Genomic DNA, 23,372 nt, shown 5'->3' with positions numbered 1-23,372 from the left:
GTTCTCTATTCTCCATTGGAGCACATGTCTGTTTTTATGCCAATCCCAAGCTGTTTTGTTTACTATAGTTATGTAGTATAATTTGAAGTCAAACAGTATACTGCTTCTGGCTTTATTTTATTTTATTTTATTTTATTTTATTTTATTTTATTTTATTTTATTTTTGCTCAGGATTGTTTTGGCTATTCAGGGTTTTTGGTTGTTCGATATGAATGTTAGGATAATTTTTTCTATTTCTGTGAAGAATTTCATTGGTATTTTGATGGAGATTGTTTTGAATCTGTAGGTATTTTGGGGTAGTGTAGACATTTTCCCAAAGTGGATTCTTCCAATCCAAGAACGTGGGATGATCTTTCCATCTTTTTCTGTCCTCTTTAATTTCTTTCAGCTGTGATTTGTTGCTCTCTTTGTAGAAATCGCTCCCCTCTATGGTTAAATTGATTCCTAGGTATTTTATGTTTTTGGTGACTATCGTAAAGGGCTTGCCTTCTCAATTTCTTTTTCTGCTAGTTTGTTTTCAGAGTATAAAAATGCCACTGATTTTTGTGTGTTTATTTTGTATCCTGCAAATTTACTGAAATTGTTTATCAGCTCGAAGAGTTTTTTAGGAGTCTAGGTTTTTCAATATATAGAATGATGTCATCTGCAAACAGGAACATCTTTTCTAATCTGAATGCCCTTTATTTCTTTTTCTTGACTGACTAATCTTGCTAGTACTTCCAATACTATGTTAAATAGGAGTGGTGTGAGTGGGCATCCTTGTCCTGTCCCTATTCGTAAGAGAAAACTTGACAGCTTTTCCCCATTCAGGATGATATTGGAGATGGGTCTGTCATGTATGGCTTCTATTGTGTTGAGATACTTTCCTTCTATACCTAATTTCCAGGGAGTCTTTATCATGAAGGATGTTGAATTTTTTCAAATACTTTTTCTGCATCTATTGAGATAACTGTATGGTTCTTGTCTTTGATTTTGTTGGTGTGATATATCACATTTTTTGACTTGTATGTTGAATCAGGCTTGCATCCCTAGGATGAATCCCACTTAATCTTGGTCTATACTTTTTTTTAATGTGTTGCTGTATTCTACTTGCTAATATTTTGTTCAGGATTTTTGCATCTATATTCATCAAAGATATTGTCCTGTAGTTTTTGCTTTTTGTTCTTTGACTGATTTTGGTATCAGTGTGATGCTGGCCTTGTAGAATGAGTTTGAGAGAATGTTCTCTGTTTCAATTTTTTTGAATAGTTTGAAGAGTATCACTATTAATTCCTCATTAAATGTTTGGTAGAATCCAGAAGTAGAGACATCATGGGCTTTTAGTTTTGGGGAGACAGCTAATTACTGCTTTAATCTCTATGCTTGTTATTGGTCTGTTCAGGTTTTTTTGTTTCTTCTTGTTTCAGTCTTGGTAGTTTGTATGTGTCCAGAAATTTATGCATTTCCTTCCTTTTAAATTTTGGGGCATATAGTTTATAACAGTCTCTAATTATTCTTTGTATTTCTGTGGTATCAGTTGTAATGTCTCCTTTTTCATTTCTGATTTTTGTTATTTGGGTCTTCTCTCTTCTTTTTATAGTTAGCCTAGCTAATGGTTTGTCTATTTTATTTATCTTCTCAAAAAAATAATCTGTTGTTGCATTGATCTTTTGTATCATTCTGAGGGTCTCTATTTTATTTCATTCTGCTCTAAACTTAATTATTCTGTCTACTAACTTTTGGTTTGGATTGTTTTTGTTTTTCTAGTTCTTTGTGGTATAGCATTAGGTTGTCAATTTGCAATCTTTCTATTATTTTGATATAACCATTTATTGCAATAAACTTCCCTCTTTGTGCTACTTTTGCAGTATTCCATGGGTTTTGGTATGATGTATCTTTATTTTCATTAGTTTCAATAATTTTTTTGATTTTTTGCTTAATTTCTTCTTGGACCCATAGGTTGTTCAGAAGAGTGTCATTTAATTTCCACATGTCTGTATAGTTTCCAGAGATTCATTTGTTAATGAGCTCTAGTTTTAACCCATTGTGTTCTGAAAATTTATCAGAAATTATTTCTTTTTTTTTAAATTTGTTGAGACTGGATTTGTTACCTAACATTTGGTCTATCTTAGGGAATAGTCCATGTGCTGATGAGAAGAATGTACATTCTGTAGTTGTTGGATGAAATGTTCTATAGATATCTGCCAAGTCTTTTTGGTCTAATGTTTAGTTTAAATCCTGTGTTTCTCTGTTGATTTGTTGCCTAGATGATCTGTTCAATGATGAGGGAGGAGTGTTCAAGTCTCCAACTTTTATTGTGTTGGGTCTATCTCTTTCTTTAGGTCTAATAGTGTTTGCTTTATATATCTGGGTGCTCCAGTGTTGGGTGCATATATATTTATGATTGTGATGTCTTCTTGCTGGATAGATCACTTTATCTTTATATAATGAACTTCTTTGTCTTTTTTCATGGTTTTTGGTTTAAATTTTATTTTATCTGATATAAGAATACCTACTCCTATTTGTTTTGGCTTCCATTTGTATGATATATCTTTTTCCATATATTCATTGTTAGTCTGCACGTGTCTTTACAGGTGAAGTGAGTCTTTTGTAGACAGCATATAGTTGGGTCTGGATTTTTAATCTGATTGGTCAGTCTGTGTCTCTTGAGTGGAGAATTTAATCCATTTACATTTAAGATTGTTATTGAAAGATAACAATTTGTCTCAATCCTGGAATTTTATCAATTTTCATTTGGATATTTTGAATATCTTTTGTTCCTTTATTCCTCTTTTATTGCTTTTTTTCAATGTTTGTTGGTTTTTTGAGGTGGCAACAGATAGATTTTTTCTCTTTCTCATTCACATTTTTGTTCTACCAGTGGGTTTTCTTCTTTCATGGTAATGATTGTGTTTTGGGTTCCGGGTGCAGACTCCCTTGAGAATTTCTTGCAGGGCTGGTGATGAGGTGGTGAACTCCCCCAGTTTTTGTTTGTCTGGAAAATACACTATTTCTCCTTCATTTCTGAAGGATAGCCTTGCTGAGTATAGTATTCTTGGCTGGCAAGGGTTTTTTTCTTTAGTATTTTGAATATATCATCTCATTCTCTTCTGGAATGTAGAATTTCTGTTGAGAAAACTGCTGTTAGTCTGATGCAGACACTGTTATAGGTGGCTTGATGCTTTTCTCTATATGTTTTTAGGATTCTCTTTGTGTTTGAGTTTTGCCAGTTTGACTATGATATGTATTGATATGTATTGGAGAGAACTTTTTGAATTTTATATGTTTGGGGATCTTTGAGTCTTTTGAATCTGATGGTCTGTGTCTGTCCCTATACCTGGGAATGTTTCTGCCATTATTTCATTGAATATGTTTTCAATGCCTTTTTCTTTCTCCTCCTCTTCCAGAATGCCCATGATTTGTATGTTTTTGTGCTTAATTTGTCTGCTGTCTCTCTTAGATCCTATTCATTTTTTAAATGCCTTTTTCTTTTCTTTTGTTCACTTGTGTTATTTTGAAATTCTTTAAGATCAGAAATTCTTTCTTCTGCCTTCTTCTTTAACCCACTGCTTAAGGTCTCAGTTGTGTTTTTTATTTAATTGAATGAAACTTTCAGTTCCAGGAATTCTGCTACGTTCTTTTGTAAGGTATTTATCTCTTTGTAAATTTTCTCTTTTATGTCCTGGAACTTTTTCTCAGTTCCTTGTGTTATCTGGGTCTTCTCATATCTTATTGTTTTCCCTTAAGGTTGTTGCTCAGATTTTCTTTTTTTTCTTTTCTTTTTCTTTTTTTTTTTTTTTTTGTCCTTTTCTGTGACCACGGTCAGCCAGTGAGTGCACCAGCCATCCCTATATAGGATCCAAACCCGCGACCGGAGTGCCACTGCGCTCTCAGTGCTGCACTCTCCCGAGTGAGCCACGGGGTCGGCCTTCAGATTTTCTTTTCAGTCATTTCAAGGACTTCCTGCTCTATAGGGTCACATACTTGAGAATCAGTATATTGTCTTCATTGTGTCATCTTTTCTTTTCTTTTCTTTTTATATATTTCTAGTATCTCTGCATTGATGTCTGGTCATCTGGTAGAGCAAATGCTTCATCAATTACTGTGGAACATGCTTTGAGGAGAGAAACTTCCCCCTGTAGATGTGTTTTATACTGACCAATGCATTGGACGTTTTAGTATTGGTCCCAGGTAGATGTAGTAGTGTAGTCTCAATGTAGATATTTTGGCCGCATTCAATGTCAGAGTTGCATGTGAGTGCCTCTGTGGCCTAGGCACTGGGGCACTTAGTGATTCCTTGCTAATTGTACCCATCTCTTAAATGCACCTTATTTAACTTGATAAATTAAGAAAGGGTTTGTATTGGGTAATTTCCCTGTACTCTTCCAAATTTATTCTCCTTTTTTCTTTATCCTGCTCTCTGTGCTGGTATTCTAACTTGTATGAAGTAATCAGTGGGCTTCCATGCCTTCTATTATCTCTCTGGCTTCAGTTAATAGGATGTCCCAGCAGATGATCAGAAGGGGAGAAGTAAGTGAAGTCATTGTATTTATTCTTCTTGATCCTTCCCTTTCAAGGCAACCTCTGACTGGCTATGTCCCCAACCTAAAAACGGTGTTCATTTCCAAATAACCTTGTCCACAAGATAAATTTTCCTTCCATATTTCAATAAGATCCCCCTTCCCATGTTCCTTTGGCTAAGTGGTGATGACAGCTTCACTGCTGCTTGGCACTAGTGTCCATTGTAATCTCCAGGGTTCTTCTATAACTCCATCATTCCCCTATAATTAGTCCTTTTGTAAATAAGCCGTCCTCAAAATTCCTAATTTTAGTGCACTGTCTGTTAAGATCTTGACTAATACAGAGTTGAAGTAATAAAGATATTTAAATGTTGTTATGTTTATTAATTTAATTTTTATTGCTCTTATCTTGAACTTTAAAGAAATTTGTCAAGATATTTTGGAGCTACAGATGTAGCTCATTTAATTCATGAAAAGTGTTCCCAATAAGGCCCAATTAACATAGCCAATTTTTATTTTCATGCCAAACATCCAATTTTTTCTTTTTGTCACACAAAGTCCTATTTTATTTATCAGTTTACATAAATGAGTTATGTGTTTCAATTAATATTATTAAAAATATCGAGAAGAAAATAGTGGCACCCATTTGTAAGATAGATTAGTCAACATTGTACACTCAATATTGTAATGTTGTACATTCGATATAAATTTATTTAAGTTATAAAAATTAGATAATATCAAATGCTATTTGTCTTTAATTTAAATAATGCTATACAATGTGTGTAGCTAAAATTATTCATTTACGAAGCAAAAAGTATAATAAAATATGTAATATACCTTTGACCAATTTGTATGTTTGCATACATCTTTGTTTTGAAATTATTAAATAAGAATCAAGAAAAAATCAGAAATAATTCTGTTTAATATTTGTCATATATCATGATCAAATTTTCTTATATATTTAATGAAAAGGACAATTATCTATTACTAAAACTAATAGGTCTGGTATCCATAATACAATTTAATTTTTGCAAATTAGATGTAGAAGAAATTAAACATTTTATAAGTGTAAATATGATAGGAGTTCACTGTTACTGGAGATAAAGTTTATGATATGATTTGATAAAAAATGTTTTAGCTTTCATATTAAACACTGTCATGCCCTGCGTAATGACTTTTCCATCAACACCCAATCGTATATGTGATGTGGTCCCACGAGATTGTAACAGAGCTGAAAATTTCTGTCACCTAGTGACATCGTATCCATTGTAACATTGTAGCACAACACCTTACTTACATAGGAACAATAGGGAATACCATACAGCCTGGTGTGTAGCAGGCCGTACCATCCAGGTTTGTGTAAGTGCACTCTATGATGTTCGTCCAGGACAAAATTGCCTAACGATGCATTTCTCAGAACATATCATTGTCATTGAGCCATGTATGACTGACTGTTCAGTGAAACTACAAACCTGAAAGAAATGTCACATACACACACAGGAGTTTTAAATTGAGAACTTTTACCTTGATAACTTTGCTGTACAACATCCCAGTTACATTTACAAATATCTTTATTGCCATACTACATTGATTCTGCATTTTGCAAATGCTTTTATTAAAAGGAACAGTACTAAGAATAGCTGAAAAGAGTTAAGTTTAAATAGGGTTCAGAAAGAAAGAAAGATGTTACTAACATCCAATAATTTCTTTATGCTTCTTTTTGCTCTCACAAAAATCTCAAGTGTGATATATTCCTTGCTAATAGCCAGGCATTAAAGATATAATGTTATTAAAAGAAATTTGCCTTCACTCCCCCAACATATCTCAGATTCGTTTTATTGTATGAAAAGTCAAATGTCCCTTTCATTGAGCATGTTTGTACATTCACATACTTCACTCTTAAAAGGCATATTTATGAAAGGTGCAGTAAATAAGCCCTACAGGACCAGGGTTCATTAATTAAATAATTGAAAAAAAATTCTTTTGTTTTATGTCTGGAGGTTATCAAACAATACATTTCTGTGCTTAAATCATCCTCAAAGATCAAAAAATTCATTTTCTTAAAATTATTTTGCCAAATTACATTTGGAAAGTGTGTAATGAAGTATTTAACCTTACCCAAAGAAAGGTCTGGCCTTTGCATTCAGCTACTGGGAGGTGACCTAGGTTCTCTAGGCCTTTGGTATGTCCTTTCTTATAAGTCTGTCTTTGCTTACCTGGGGGTCTTGGCCACTGTATATCTAACAATGTGAATTATGAGGGGGCTTTGGGCCATGTGGCATTTAACCCCTAACAGACTGGAGACTAGAGGTCAGCCATGTGGGGTGTCAAACATGGAACCCCAATAAAATTTTTTTACATTAAAGCTCAAATGAGCTTCCTTGGCCAGCAATTTTCTGCATGTATTGTCATACATTGACACCAATAGGGTAATGCATCGTGAACATAATGGAAGCTTCACATTTGGAACCACTCCCCCACCCCTCACCCATGCCAACTCTGCCCCGTGCGCTTCTTCCCTTAGCTGATTTTAATCTGTATCCCTGTAGTAAACCATAGTCATGAGTATATGAGTATAACAACTTTCAATGAGTTCTGTGGGGTCCTTCTAGTGACTCATCAAACCTGAAGGTGGTCTTGGGAAACCCCAAACTTGCAATTGGTGTTAGAAGTGAGGATAATCTTGTGGACTGACTGGGCCTTCCAACTTCACAGAGAGTATCTCATATATTCCACCTTAAAGATACCTGCCTCCCATTAATGATGCTATATCAAAGAACATTGAATGCATGTAAAATTATGCCTAACATGTATCCTTAACATGGAATCAAGAAAGTAGTAATGAGCTGTCCAGCTACCAAGAGATCATAGGAGGAAGGAGATTTTCTTAGAGCTATTGCTCCCAAAGGTACCAGTTACTGGAGGAAGAAGAAAACATGTGGTCGGAGAGGATACTGTCAGGATCTGCTGCCATAATATGTGCTGCAGATGTTTATTGACTGGGTGTCCATTGGGAAGATGTCAAGCTGTAAACACATTATGGGCTAGCGGAGCCTGGTGGTCTTCACCTTCCCATAGTTAAAACTATGAACATCTGGAGCAAGGGGTAAACATGCTTGGGTTACAACATATTGCTTCACAAAGGGTACACTGACCCTCCAGTAAACCTAATGGGCTTGTATGAATTGTAGAAAACCATAGAAACTTGAAGTTGTAGCCTAGCACTTAAGTATCCAATACAAGATGTGGTCTGGTAAATGAGCACTGTAGCAGTATTTTCCGATTAGATTTTATATAAAATGAGAAGTGCTTTCAGCTGGAAAATACTTTTCTTCTAAGAATTACAAATTATTTAACACCTTATAATTAAGCGAAAGTTTTGAATTTATATACATGCATATATAAATGCACAAATGTTTGAAAATTATTTTAATAAACTAGTAATAGCATTTAGGTTACAATATGTACTATAATTTACATTTGGCATAGTTGTTTAAATGTCTAGGTAAAATAATAGAGTTTAAAGAAAAAAGAAAAAAGAACCCAAGTTCCATTTAAATTACCTTGTTTTCATGACAGAGTGTGAGCATACAGCACTGTCTTTGGTGGGTTATGTTTAACTGTTTCTGAAACAATTGATTTTTAGTAAGAAGCAGCTTACTTTGGACTTAGGAGGAATCAAAATGCTATATCAACAAAAAAAGGGTAAGTCACTAGCAATGTAAGAGACGTTATGGAAAAAGTGGAGAAACATTTATTAAGACATGTGGATTTTAAATATGTAAAATTAACTCAGTCAAGGTACATTTAATTACTTCACTGCTTTAAAATCCTGAGACAGTGAATTTCTAATCATTGTTTCTTTACAATAAGGTACACTTGTATCTAGTATCCCTGATAAATTGCAAAAGTGTGGAGACATAAGTTTAGGGGCATACCAATTAAAGTCATCTCAGCTTATTATCCAAAAATCCCCAGCGTATCCAAGCTGGGGAAAGGGGGGCGATTAGCCACTGAACATGTATTCAAGAACGTATGAGGAGGGAAAGAATTGAAAATGCATAGGTAGGATTCAGCAGTAGTTGATCTCTGTAGGCTAGGCACTGTGCTAAGCATATTTCATGTATTGCTTCACAGGAAACAAAAGCTGTCATCAATTAAAATATCTGATCAAAATGGTAAATTATATGAAGCACTAGTTAGTGGCACAGTCTGATCCTTTCTACCACTCTGAGCGGCAGGAAGGGGAGTAGGGAATTTGTGTTAGCATATCTAGGAGCTTTCAAGTAAAATGATCTTTGTCTTTTGAAAATATTAAAAACGGTGTAGTGGATTGAATTATGTTCCTCCAAAACTCACTGAAGCTTGAAACTCAGGTTTCCTATATTAGAAGCTTAATCCCCACTACAATAGTTGAGGGTGGAAAATCCTATTATGGTAATTGAAAAGTGGTGCCTTAAAGAGGTGATTAGATTGTAGGACCGTGCAGTAGTGGATGGACTAAAAACAGTGGTCAAGGGCTTGGTTCTGAGGGCTTTAAAAGGAGAGAGAATGAGGAAGTTGTCCTCTTGCTGTCTATCTGCTCTCTCTGCTCCATCATTTTCACAATGTGACACCTGCCATCACTGTTGCCACTACCAAGACCTTCACCAGCTGTGTTGCCTGGACTTTGGATATCTCAGCCTCAGAAACTGTAAGGAATAAATTTCATTTTCTTTATAATATACCCAGTTCTGTGTATTTTGTTATTAGCAACAGAAACAGACTAACACAAACGGTATAAGTTCCTGAAGTGCAAAGAATTGCAGCTTCACTTGGCTTCTGGAAGTTGGCTTATTTTAATTGTGAGGTCAAAACCAGGCAAAATACGTGTTTTTGAATGGGCATAGCCGATTTTTGCAATGTTCTCATACTTAGAGATATAAGTCTGTGGATGACAGCAGAATGACAAGGGTGGCTAAAGAATAGCTCACCAAACATGTTCAAGGCAATTGCTGAAGAAATGTGACCCAATATTTCAACCGGGTTCTTAAATTGTATTTTGGCAGTAGACCTGGGGGAGGAGGCGGGCAAGGAAGGAAGTAAAAAGAAGAAAAAAAAAAAAAAAAAAAAACACAAAGACATGAAATAATGAAGGTATAGGTATTTCAAGTGATTTAAATAACTCCCTCATCAAATTCCATCTGTATATGCAAGGCACTGTTGTTTAACATAAGAGTAGAGAAGTAGCTGTTTATTATTGATGGCTGTTCAGGCTCTTTGAGAGGGAGGCAAAGCCCAGCAGTTCTCCAACCTGCAGCCTTATCTCTGTGAAGCAGGAGCCCTAAGAACATAGCTCACTCCATCTGTGTTATGTTCTCTGATTTTAGCAGCTGAGGAACAGCAGGTGATAGACTAACCTCTAGGGAGCTGGAGCAATCAGACAGCAAAGAAATAAGTACTCGGCACAAATAATTCATTGCATCACTGCTGTTCACCTACCTAGAGCTCTTGAAAATTATGCATTATCAGTTTCAAATCATACACCTTAAGTTACCTGATGTTTGAAGCTGTTGTAGTACTTGGCTCCTAGCCTGGATTTTAGTGGGTTATAGATTCCAAGTGTTTTATGAATATTTTGCCTTTGATGCTTGTTTCATTTCATTATAATGGACAATGCTTGTTATTCTAACATATTGCATTTTGCACAAATTTCCCTGTGTGAGTAAGCATGATGTTTGGGTAAACATTTTTGTAAACTGCAAAAAGAAGAACTTTTTGAAAATTCTTTTTTTAAGTTGCGTGTTATTATTTTTCCAGTTGTTATTGTTTTTCAATAAGATGTTTTGTTTTCATATTTTTTTTTTTTGCCTATTGTTTGCATTGCTTAATGGAAAAGAGGAGCAGGTGTTTTTACTTCATACTTAAACAGGGAGAGGATGTAGGATCCCTCCGAACTGATGAGGAATCTGTATAACTCTCTTAGGTACTCATTTTGCTTGGTATTTATGTGGCATAAACATTTATTCAATATTTTTAAAGGATGCAGATTGCTATTATGTGATTCAAAAGTTCTGCTTTCCAAGTCATGAAAAATTGATGAGTCAATGAATGAGAAGGTGAGAGAAAAAAGGACAGTTGAAAACTATAAGTTGGTACTGGTCAATAAAGGATTTAGAAGCATACGTTAAGAGTGTGATTATGTCAAATCTTTTCCCCAGCTAGGTATACATTATATCACCGCTTCCCTCCAAGTACTAGTTGTGAAACTGTAAGGGAGAAAAAGTCATTTCTTTTCCTTGCCAAACTCAAGGTTCATGGCCTAGACCCCTATAACAAAAGACCGATTAACAAGAGAAAAGCATACATACTTATTTAATATAATTTTATGTGCTTCAGGAGCCTTCATAAATGAAGAACCAAAGAAACAAACAAACAAAAAAATTGTGTATATTTTATGCAAAGTCTGGTGAAGAAGTGGATAGTTTTGAAGAAACATCACTGGACAAAACTGGGGTATGATCTAATGGTAATAAACTGGGGGAGAAGTTAGCAAGGACTTTGCTAAGGACTTTGATGCTTGTTTCATTTCATTATAATGGACAATGCTTGTTATTTTAACATACTTCCGTTTGCACAAATTGCAAGGACTGATTCTTCATATTTTTCTTGGTGTTGCTGTGTAACTTTCCATTTCTTGGGGTATAAGGTAGGACCCCTCTGCAATGAGGGTCTAATGACCTATTTTCAGGGGACGGTCAGCTAGTTTTTATGGCCCACTTCAGAAGAGAAGGGTGTGGGAGGTAGTCCAAGGGATCTTCCTGCTTCTGTGGTTTTCTCAATTCCTTCAACTTAAAATACTCAGTGAGTCTGGGTGCCATATTTGGAGGTAGCATATCCTGGACCTCATCACTGTGTATGCTTGAGCAAGTTCTATAATCTTTGCAAATGTCCCAGTTTCCTCATATGCAAAATATGCAAAAGGAGATTAAATAGGACTGTTGTGAAAATAAAATGATATGTTAGTAGCCTAGAATCATTCCTGGAACACGTTAAGTGATTACAAAATGCTAGCTATTGTTACCACCCAAATTCACTTTCTCAAAGTCACCAAGTAAAAGACAATTTATCTAAATTATAAATTTATTCATTATAATTCAATTCATGGGTTTTAGTCATGGGAAATGTTCACTTATTCATTAATGTCTATTTGTTGTGCTATTTGTAAAATTTGCATGTAACACCTAACACTCTATGGTTCCCCTAGCTTTCAATGCCAGTGATTCAGGATTCAGGGAGTAAGACACGGCATTCACGAGGGAAGTAAAATCTGTATTCAAATTGGGCAACATTTAGCAGATAAAGAAACTTTTGAGGTCTTTTGTAATGTTGCTGCACATTGCCTGTTTTGTATTTAATTAAAACTTCCAACATTTAATTTTCTTAGAAGTAGTCTTCTTAATGTCCATATCCAGATATATTATTTTGTAAATAAAACTCTTGGCTTTTGAGGAAAAGTTGCTGCATGTTTTTGGTGTGTTATTTTCTAAAATCGGCTTTATGCACAGTTGCAGAACTTTCACTCTATCCCACAAATTTTGATAAGTTGTGTATTTATTTTCATCTAGTTCAAAATTTTTTTTTATTTCTGTTTTTTTTTTTTTTTTTTTAACCCAGGTGTTGAAAAGTGTTGTTTTGGGATATTCCAGTTATCTTTCTGTTATTGATTTCCAGTTTAATTCTGTTGTGGTCTGAGAATAGATATTACATTATTTCTTTCTTTTAGGTTTGTTAAAGTATGTTTTATAGTACAGAGAATGGGGTCGATCTTTGTTAATGTTTCATGCCAGCTTGAGAAAAAAAGTGTATTTTGCTGTTGTTCTATGAAGTGGCCTATAGATGTTAATTATAGTCCTTTGATTGATGGTGCTGTTGAATTCAAATATATCCTTAATAATTTTCTGCCTGATAGACCTGTCTATTTCTGATAGAGAGGTGTTTAAATTTCTAACAAAAATAGTGGAATTATCTATTTCTCTTGCAGTTCTATGAGTTTTTGCCTCACATATTTTGATGTTTGATATTAGGCACATACACGTTAGGAATTGTTATGGCTTCTGGGGGAATTGACTCCTTTATCATTATGCAATGCTCTTCTCTCTATTAATCTTATTTTTTATGACAAATCATAATTTTATACATTTATGGGGTACAACGTTATGTTTTGATATATGTATACAATGTGAAATGATTAAATAAAGATAATTACCATATCTATTACCTCATTTCCATATCATTTTTCGGTGAGACATTTGGAATTTACTCTCTGTTGCTTTTTGTTTGTTTGTTTAAGAGTAAGTGTTGTTTATTACAAAATAGCTAGAAGAGAGGTATTTTAAATACTTGAAACATAGCTGATTGTACATATCTGTGGGATACAGAGTTGAATATCAATATCTGTGTGCATTCTGTGATGCTCAAATCAGGATAATTAGTATATTCAACATTATGCAATGTAATCATTTTTTGTGGCCCTTTACCAATTCCTCCTCCCATACTCCCTCTCCCCTGTCCCCTTCACCCCTCTGGTAATGTCAATTCTGTTCTCTCCTTCTGAAAGTTCAATATATTATTGTGATTGTTTCTCTCTCTCTCTCTCTCTCTCTCTCTCTCTCTCTCTGTCTTCCCTTAGCTCCCAGTTATGAGTGAGGACGTGTGGTATTTCTCCTTCTGTGCCTGGCTTATTTCACTTAACATAATTTTCTCTAAGTTCATCCATGTTGCTGCGAATGGCAGAATTTCATTCTTTTTTATGACGCGATAGTATTTCATTGTGAAAATATACAACATTTTCCTTATCCAGTCATCCATTGATGGACATTTAGGCTGGTTTCATAGCCTGGCTGTTATAAATAGAGCTTCAATAAAATGAGAGTGCAGGTATCCCTTCAACATGATGATTTCCAATCCCCTGGGCATATACCCAGTAGTGGGATTGCTGAATCACATGGTAGTTCTATCTGTAGTTGTTTGAGGAAACTCCATACTGTTCTCCGTAACGGTGGTAAAATTTACAGTCTCACCAACAGTGGAGAAGGGTTCCCCTTTCTCCACATCCTCATCAGCATTTGTTATTCTCTCTCTTTTTTATAGTAGCCAGTCTGACTGGGGTGAGGTGATATCTCAAAGTAGTTTTGATTTGCATTTCCCTGAAGATTAGTGATGTTGAGCATTTTTCATATACCTGTTGGCCATTTGTATGTCCTCCTTTGAGAATTGTCTATTCTGCTCCTTTGCCTATTTCTTAATTGGAGTATTTGTTCTTTTACTGTAAAGTTATTTGAGCTCTTTGTATATCCTGGATATTAATACCTTCCCAGATGCATAGTTTGCAAAAATTTCTCCCATTCTGTAAGTTGTCTTTTCACTGTTTGATTGTTTCCTTTGCCATGCAGAAGCTTTTTAGTTTGATATAGTCCCATTTGTTTATTTTTTCTTTTGTTGTCTGTGTTTTTGAAGTCTTATTCACAAAGTCTTAGCCCAGTCCTATATCGTGGAATGTTTCCCCTATGTTTTCTTTTAGGAATTTTAAAGTTTCAGGTCTTATATTTAAGTCTTTAATCCATTTTGAGTTGATTTTGGTATATGGCAAGAGGTACAGATCAAGTTTTATTCTTTTGCATACGGATACCCAGTTTTCCCAGCACCATTTATTGAAGAGGAAGTTTTTTTTTCCCAATTTATGTTCTTGGTGCCCTTGCTGAAAATTAGTTGGCTGTAAATACATGGGTTGATTTCTGAGTTCTGTACTCTGTTCCATTAGTCCACATTTCTTTTTTTATGCCAGTACCATGCTGTTTTGGTTATGATAGCTTTGCAATATAGTCTGAAATCAGGAAGTGTAATGCCTTTGGCTTTACATTTTTTGCTCAAGATTGCTTTGGCTATTCGGGGTCTTTTGTTGCTCCATATGAAAGTTAGGATTTTTTTTTTCTATTTCTGTAAAGCATGGCATTGGTATCTTGATGGAAATCACATTGAATCTGTAGGTAGTTTTTGGTAATATGGACATTTTCACTACACTGATTCTTCAAACTCATAAACAAGGAATGTCTTTCCATCTATTGGCATCCTCTTTAATTTCTTTCAGCAGCAATTTGTAGTTCTCATTGTAGAGCTCTTTTGCCTCTTGGTTAGATTTATTCCTAAGTATTTTATTTTTTTGTATATGTGACTATTGCAAATGGGCTTGCTTTCTTGATTTCTTTTTCTTCTAGTTTTTTGTTGTAGTAAAAAAGATGCTATTCATTTTTTGTATATTGATTTTGTATTCTGAAACCTTACTGAATTCATTTATCAGCTCTAAGAGTTTTCGCTGTTTGAGGATGACATGATTCTCTATATAGAAAACCCAAGAAACTCTACCAAAAAACTCTTAGGTACTTTGAAATATCAATATGTTATTACTGGCCATAGTCACCGTGCTTTACAATAGATCTCAACATTTATTCCTCTTGTCTATCCTGAAACTTTGTATCCTTTGCTCAACAGCTCCCTATTCTCTCCCCGTCCCTCTCCCCAGCCCATAGTAATCATCATTCTACTCTACTTCCATGAGTTCAACTTTCTTCAATTCACTATACAAGTGAGATTATGTGGAATTTTTCCTTCTGTTCCTGGACACTTAGCATAATGTCCTCCTGGTTTATCCCTATTGTTGCAAATGACAGAATTTCATTCTTTTTTTAGGGTTAAATAGTATTCCATTATGTATCTATACCACATTTCCTTTACATTCATCCATTGATGTACACTTAGGTTGATTCCATATCTTGGATATTGGGGAATATGCTGCAACAAAAACTTGTGTGCAGATGGCACTTTCATATTGAAATCATTTCCTTCGGATATATACCCAGAAGTGGGATTGCTGGATCATATGATAGTTCTATTTTTAATTTTTTGAGGAATCTTCATGCTGCTTTTCATAATGGCTACACTAATTTCCCCAAAAACTTTCCTTTCTCTGATGTCTACTCCATCTGAAATTAATATTTCTGCTTTCTTTTGATTAGTGCAAACCTGGTATATCTTTTTTCAACCCTTTACTATAATCTATATGTGTCTTTATGTTTAAAGTGGGTTTCTTGTGGACAACCTATAGGGTGAGTCTTGTTTTTTGATCCACTCTGACAATCTCTTTTATCTGGTGCATTTAATTCATTGGCATTTAAAGTGATTATTGATATCTTTGGACTCATATCTACCATATTTGTTACTGTTTTCTATTTGTTGCACTCATTCTATGTTCCTATTTTTATCTTCCATTCTTTTTCTGCCTTTTGTGGTTGCAATTGGACATTTTATATAATCCCATTATTTCTGCTTTCTTAACATATTAGCTATACTTTTTAAAAAATGTTTTTTGGTGATTGCACTAGAGTTTGCAATATACATTTAAAAGTCAACTTACAAATAACACTATACCACATGATGGATAGTGTGAGTACCTTAATAATAACAAAATAATCCTAATTCCTCCTTTCTGTCCCTTTTATCATTGCTGTTATTCATTTCACTTACTTATAAGCATACATAACTATATATATATATATATACACACACACACACACACATATACATACACACACACAAGTATATCTAATCAAACAAGTTTCGCTATTAATATTTTGAACAAATCATTATCTGTTAGATCAACCAAGAATAAGACAAATGAAAGTTATTTTAGCTTCCTTATTTCTTTGATGCTCTTCTTTTCTTTATGTAGATATGAGTTTCTGACCTATATTATTTTCTTTAAAATTTCTTGCAAGGCAGATTTACTGGCAGCAAATTCCCTCAATTTTTGTCTGAGAAATTTTTTATTTCTCCTTCACTCTTGAAAGATAAAGTTTGAGGGTAGGTAATTCTGGATTGGTGGGTTTTCTTCTGTCGATGCTATAGATATTTTACTCTGCTCTCTTGTTTGCATGGTTTCTGAGGAAATGGCAAATATAATTCATATTTTTGTTCCTCTGTACGTAAGGTGTTTTGCTCCTCTGGCTTTTATCAGGATACTTTAACTTTGATTTTCTGTACTTTGAATATGATAAGTTTAGGTGAAGCTTTTTTTCTGGCGTTTATCCTGGTTGGTGTTTTCTGAGCTTCCTGAATCTGAGATTTTGTCTCTGATATTAATTTAAGGAAATTCTCAGTCATAATTATTTATAATATTTATTTTGTTTATCTCTTTCTTCTCCTTCTAGTATTCCAATTACATGTGTGTTACACCTCACAGTTCTCGAATACTCCATTCTGTTGTTTCTTTGTTTTTCAGTCTCTGTTCTCTTTGCTTTTCAGTTTTGGAAGTTTCTATTATTATATCTTCATGCTCTGAGATGTTTTCCTCAGATGCATACAGCCTACTATTAAGTCCATCAGAGGCATTCTTCATTTCTTTTAATAGTGTTTTTAATCTCTAGAATTTCTTTTTTGGCTCTATTTTTGGTTCTTTCTTAGCATTTTCATCTCTGTGCTTACATTGCCCATTTGTTCTTGGCATGCTGTCTACTTTATCCATTAGAAACCTTAGCATATTAATCATAGTTGTTTTAAATTCTTAGTCTTATAATTCCAGCACCCTTGCCATGTCTGGTAATGATGCTTGTTCTGTCTCTTCAAACAACGTTTTGCCTTTTAATGTGCATTGTAATTTTTTCTTGTGAGCCAGACCTGATGGACTGGGTGCAAGGAACTTCTGTATATAGTTCTTTAGTAACGCATTGGTAAGGTGTATGGAGAGGAAAGGTGTTCTATAGTTATGTAATTAGGAAATCATTGTATGATTGTTGATTTAAAATCATCATGCATCTTAGAAAATGACATCCCATTTTTGTATGGTCTTTTGCATGAGCTAGGCACCCCACTGGAACATTTAACTGGCCCTACCATTGCTCTACCATGCCACCACCTGATAGATCTTCATGCAGAATGGTGGTATTTGGGGGGCTTGGTGTTTGTCTTTGTATGTATGGACGTCATGCAATAATGACAGATAGATTAGTATTGGAGACAGGGAGCCCATACTACTAAACTGATGCAAAGTGTTTCTCACATCACCATGGTTACCATATTCACATGCCCATCATGCTAGCACTTTGGTTGCCTGTCAGTTGGGTATGTCATTCTATTAACTAACTCTAGTACTTTAGTACTTTTTCTGTAGTTACTGTGTACTGATGAACATGAACATTTGTATTGCCTAATATAGGCTGGAATATCACCCTCATATGTGAAATATGCTGCCTCCTATATTCAAAAAGGACTGTGTTTTTGGATGTTGTGCTGTCAAATGTTGTGCTTCCATCTTATTAGTGTGCACTGTAATAAGGAATAATTTGCCCTTTACTTAGATGTCCCATCATGCCCTAAACCACCAAACGCCTAAATTTCACTTGGCAGCTCTGATTCTTGGTAGTGAAAAGGAGATATTCGTTTGTTTTTACTACATTGATATCTTGTTCCAGTACCATTTTCCCACCATTAAATTATGTTGGCAAATTTGATAAAACCAACTGACTATAAATGCTGGCACACATTTCTGGATTATATTGTTCTATTAATCCAAATATGTGTTCTTATGCCAATACTTCAATCCCTTCATTATTGTCGTAGATGATGTATTGAAATGAGGTAGTGTAAGTTCTTCAACATTCCTCTTCATTTTTAAAATCACTCTGACTATTCTAAACTGTTTGTGTTGCACATGAATTTCAGCATCAGAGTGTCAATTTCTTCAAAAGTCCTGCTGAGATTTTATTTGGGATTTTATTTGTACTGCAGCTCAATTAGGGGGAATTATTTCAACAATATTTCATTTTTCAATCTATTAATATGTTATATATCTTCATTTAGTTATGTCTTTTTTCCTTATTTTCTGCCTTGTTTTTGATTGATATTATGGTTTTTAGTATTCTTTTTTTATTTCTACTATTGTCTTAACAGCTATGCCCCATTTGATTTTTCAGTAGTTGTTCTCAGATTTACAAAAATTATCACATTATATATTCAAATAATATTTTAATGTATTTACCTAAGAGCTACTTTAGTTCCTGTACTAAGGACTGACCACTCTGATGTCTCCACAGAATGCTCTGAATATTCAGTCTGTTCTGGTTGGTTAAAAAACAGACCATTTATCACCCCTGCTTGAGCTCTGGGAATTGTTTACCTTAATGCTCCCAATCCATTGACTTTCCTCATGCATGTGCAACTTAGTACTTAGCAACACACTCAAGGGGATCCCTGTGCATGTTCGTGGAGCTCCTCCTTTAGGTACTTTCCTTCTCATTGGTAAGTTGCCCTACACATTCCATATTCCAGGAACCTCAGCCTTCCCTAACTCTGATCTCTGTTTCCATAACTCATGAGATCATGCTAGGGATCTCCCCTCTGCACCACAGTTTGAGAAGTGATTCCTGGCAGATCAAACACGGCTCACTTTGTTTCCTCTTCCCTTGGATCACAATCCTATGTAGCCTGTAATCTTACATCTGAAAGAATTTAATTTATACATTTCCCAAGTTTTCTAGATGTTTATAATAGGAAAATTCCCGTCATGGACAGAGTAAATTCTATTTATTGATAATATTTTATTGATTACTGATTTTGTGATTTCACCTAGTATTTACTTAAGCATTTTATTTATTTTATTCTTTTATTGTCCACTTTATTTTTTAAATTTTTTATCAAAACATTTGGATTGTAAATATTTATGGGGTAGAGTTATATTTCAGTACATGTATAGTTGTGTGCTAATTATTCAGGGTGATTAGTGTATTCGTCGTTGCAAACCTTAATTGTTTCTTTGTGATGTGCACATTTGATCTTCTTTCTTCTAGACACTTGGTTACATGCAGTAATTCATTATTGATTTTAGATTTCTGGGTCGACTGTATACCAATAGCACTTATTTTTCCTATCTCGTAGTACTTTGTGCACATTCATCAGTCTCTCACTATCCTTCCTCCCCCAGCCACTTTCCCACCTCTAGCAACCATAGTTCTCTCCTTTTAACAGTTCAACTTATTATTGTTATTATTTATTTGGTTTTTTGTTTGTTTGTTTTGTTTTGTTCTCTCTTTTTAGCTTCCACACATGAGTGAGAACATGCAGTATTTCTCTTTCTGTGCTTGGCTTATTTCACTTAACATAATTTTCTCCACGCTAATTCATGTGCTGCAAATACAGGGTTTCTTTGTTATTTTGGCTCAGTAGTATTCCATTTTGTGTATGTACCACATTTTCATATCCAATCATCTGTTGATGGACATTTAGGTTGGCTTTATATCTTGGCTATTGTGAACAGAGCTTCAGTAAACATGTGGGTGTAGGTGTCCCTTCAGCATGATTATTTCTATTCCTTTGCGTATATATCCAGTAGTGGGATAGCAGTCTCAAATGATAGTTCTGTCTGCAGTTGTTTGAAAAAGCTCCATATTGTTTTCTATAATGGCTGTGCTAATTTACAGTCCCACCAGCAATGAATAAGGGTTCCCCTTTCTCCACATCCTCACCAGCATTTGTTATTTTCTGTCTTTTTGATGATAGCCAGTCTAACTGGGGTGAGATGTTATCTCGGTGTGGTTTTGATTTGCATTTTACTGATGACTAGTAATGTTGAACATTTTTTTCATATACCTGTTGGCCATTTGTATGCATTCTTTTGGGAAATGTCTATTGAGCTCCCTTGCTCAACTTTTAATGTGGTTAATTGTGGGATTTTTTACTATTGAGTTGTATGAGTTCCTTGTACTGTCTGAAAATTAGCCCCTTGTTAGATACATAGCTTGCAAATATTTTCTCCCATTCTGTGGGTGTCTCTTCATTCTGTTGATGATTTCCTTTGCTGTGCAGAAGATTTTTAGTTTGATAAAATGTCATTTGTTTATTTTTGCTTTCATTGCCTGTGTTTTTGAGGGCTTATTCATAAAATTTTTGCCTTGTCCTATGTCCTGGAGCATTTCCTGTATTTTCTTCAAGAAGTTTTATAATTCCAGGTCTTACACTTATGTCTTTGATCCATTTTCAATTGAATTTTGTATATGATGAAAGATAGGGGTCTAGTTTCTTTCTTCAACAAATAGATATCCAGTTTTCTCAGTACCATTTAATGAAGAGGCTGTTCTTTCCCCAGTGTTTGGTTTAGTGCCTTTATCAAAGGTCAATTGTCTGTTAACTACATGGGTTTATTTCTGGGATTTCTATTCTATTCCATTGGTCCAAGTATCTATTATGTCAGTACTATGCCATTTTGGTTACCATAGTTTTGTAGTATATTTTGAAATCAGGTAGTGTAATGTCTTCCACTTTACTCTTTTGGATAGTATGGTCATTTTCACAACAATAATCCTGCCAATCCATAAGCATGAAATGTCTTCCATTTTTGTGTGTTCTCTTTCATTTCTTTCATCAGTCTTTTTAGTTTCATTGTAGAGATCTCTCACCTTCTTCTTTGTTAGATTTATCCCTAGATATTTTTTTTTTTGGTTGCTATTATAAATGGGATTGCTTTCTTGATTTCTTTTTCTGCTAGTTTGCTGTTGATGTATAGAAAGGTTTCTGACTTCTGTATATTGATTTTATATCTTGCAACTTTACTGAATTTATCAGCATGAAGAGTTTTTGGTGGATTCTTTAGCTTTTATAAACATATAATATCATGCCATCTGCAAATAGGGACAATTTGACTTCCCCTTTTCCAATGTGGGTGTCCTTTATTCCATTCTCTTGCCTAATTGCCCTGGCTAGAACTTCCAGCACTATGTTAATCAGGAATGGTAAGAGTGGGCATCCTTGTTTTGTTCCTGTTCTTAGAGGAAAAGCTTTGAACTTTTCCTCATTCAGGGTGATGTTAGCTGTGGGTCTATCATATATGGCTTTTATTGTGTTGAGATAGTTTCCTTCTATACCTAATTGTTGAGAGTTTTTATCATAAGGTGATGCTGAATTTTGTTGAATGATTTTTCTGTGTTTTATGAGATGATCATGTGGTCTTTATCTTTCATTTTGTTGATGTAATGCATTACTTTTATTGTTTAGCATATGTTGAACCATCCTTACATCTCTAGGATGAATCCCACTTGATCATGGCTTATAATCTTCCGGATATGCAGTTGGATTCTGTTTGTTAGTACTTTGTTGAGAATTTTTGAACCTGAGTTCATTAAGGATATTGGCCTGTAGTTTTTTGTTTGTTTGTTTGTTTGTTTGTTTGTTTGTTGTGTGTTTCTTTGTCTGGTTTTGGTATCAGGGTGATGCTGGCCTCATAGAATGAGTTTGGGAAAATACCCCCTGTTTTGAATTTTTGGAATAGTTAGAGAAGAATTGGTATTAAATCTTCTTTAGAAGTTGGTAGTATTCAGCAGTGAAGTCATCCAGTCCCAGGCTTTTCATTGTTGGGAGACTGTTGATTACTGATTCAATCTCAGTACTCATTATTTCTCTGTTTATGTTTTGTATTTTTTCTTGGTTCAGTCTTGGTAGGGTCTATGTGTCCAGAAATGTATCCACTTCCTCTAGATGTTCAAATTTGTTGATGTATAGTTGTTCATAATAGTTTTTACTGATTCTTTGTAATTCTGTGAAATCAGTTGTAATGTCTTCTTTTTCAGTTCTGATTTTTTATATTTGGATCTTTTTGCCTCTTTTCCTGGTTAGTCTAGCTAATGGTTTGTCAATTGTGTTTATCTTCTTTTAAAAGCAACTTTTTGTTTCATTAATCTTTTTAATCTTTTTTTTTTTTTTTTTGGTCTCTATTTCATTTAGTTCTGCTCTGATCTTTATTATTATTTTCCATCTACTAGTTTAGGAGTGTGATTGTTCTTCATTTTCTTGTTCCTTGAGGTGTAACATTAGGTTGTTTATTTGGGATCTTTCTACTTTTTTTCATGTAACCACTTACTGCAGTAATCTCCCCTGTTAGTACTACTTTTGCAGTATCCGATAGGTTTTGGTAAGTTAAGCTTGTGTTTTTATTTGTTTTAAGGAATTTTTTTTTAATTTCATGCCTTATTTTTAATTAGACCCACTACTTGTTCAGGAGCATGTTGTTTAATTTCCATGTGTTTGTATAGTTTCCAAAGTTTTGCTGTTGATTTCTAGTTTTATTCCACTATAGTATGAAAAAAATACTTGATATGATTTCAATCTTTTTAAATTCGTTGAGACTTGATTTGTAGCTTAACATGTGGTTTATCCCAGAGAATGACCTATATGCTGATGTGAAGAATGTATATTCTGCAGTTGTTGGATGAAATATTATATATATTTCTGTCAAGTCTGTTTAGTCTACACTGCAGTTTAAATCCAAAATCCAATATTTCTCTGCTAATTTTTTGTTTAGATGATCTGTCAGATGCTGACAGAGTCACGTTATTTTCCCCAAAGGTTACTGTATTGGGGTCTATCTCTCCCTTTAGATAAAATAACATTTACTTTGTATGTCTGGGTGCTTTGTATATGTTGGATGTGTATATATTTATGGTTGTTATTATATTTTCTTGTTGCATTAATCCTTTTATCATTATATAATACCATTCTTTGTCTCTCTTTATAATTCTTGGTTTTAAGTCTTTTTTATCTCAGTATGACAACTCCTACTCATTTTTGGTTTCCATTGGCATGGAATGTCTTTTTCCATCCCTTCACCATTAGTCTTTGTGTGTCTTTATTGATGAAGTGAATTTCTTGCAGGCAGCATAGAGTTGGGTGTAATATTTTTGATCTGCTCAACCAGTTTATATCTTTTAAGTGGGGAATTTAATCCATTTACATTCAGGGTTGTTATTGAGAGGTATTTTATTAATTTTTATGGTTGTTTTATTTATTTATTTT

Source organism: Cynocephalus volans, chromosome 3, assembly GCF_027409185.1.
Source record: "Cynocephalus volans isolate mCynVol1 chromosome 3, mCynVol1.pri, whole genome shotgun sequence".
In the NCBI taxonomy this organism is placed as follows: Eukaryota; Metazoa; Chordata; class Mammalia; order Dermoptera; family Cynocephalidae; genus Cynocephalus; species Cynocephalus volans.
The sequence above is the reverse complement of the archived record's forward strand: the minus strand, read 5'-3'. Positions refer to the sequence as shown.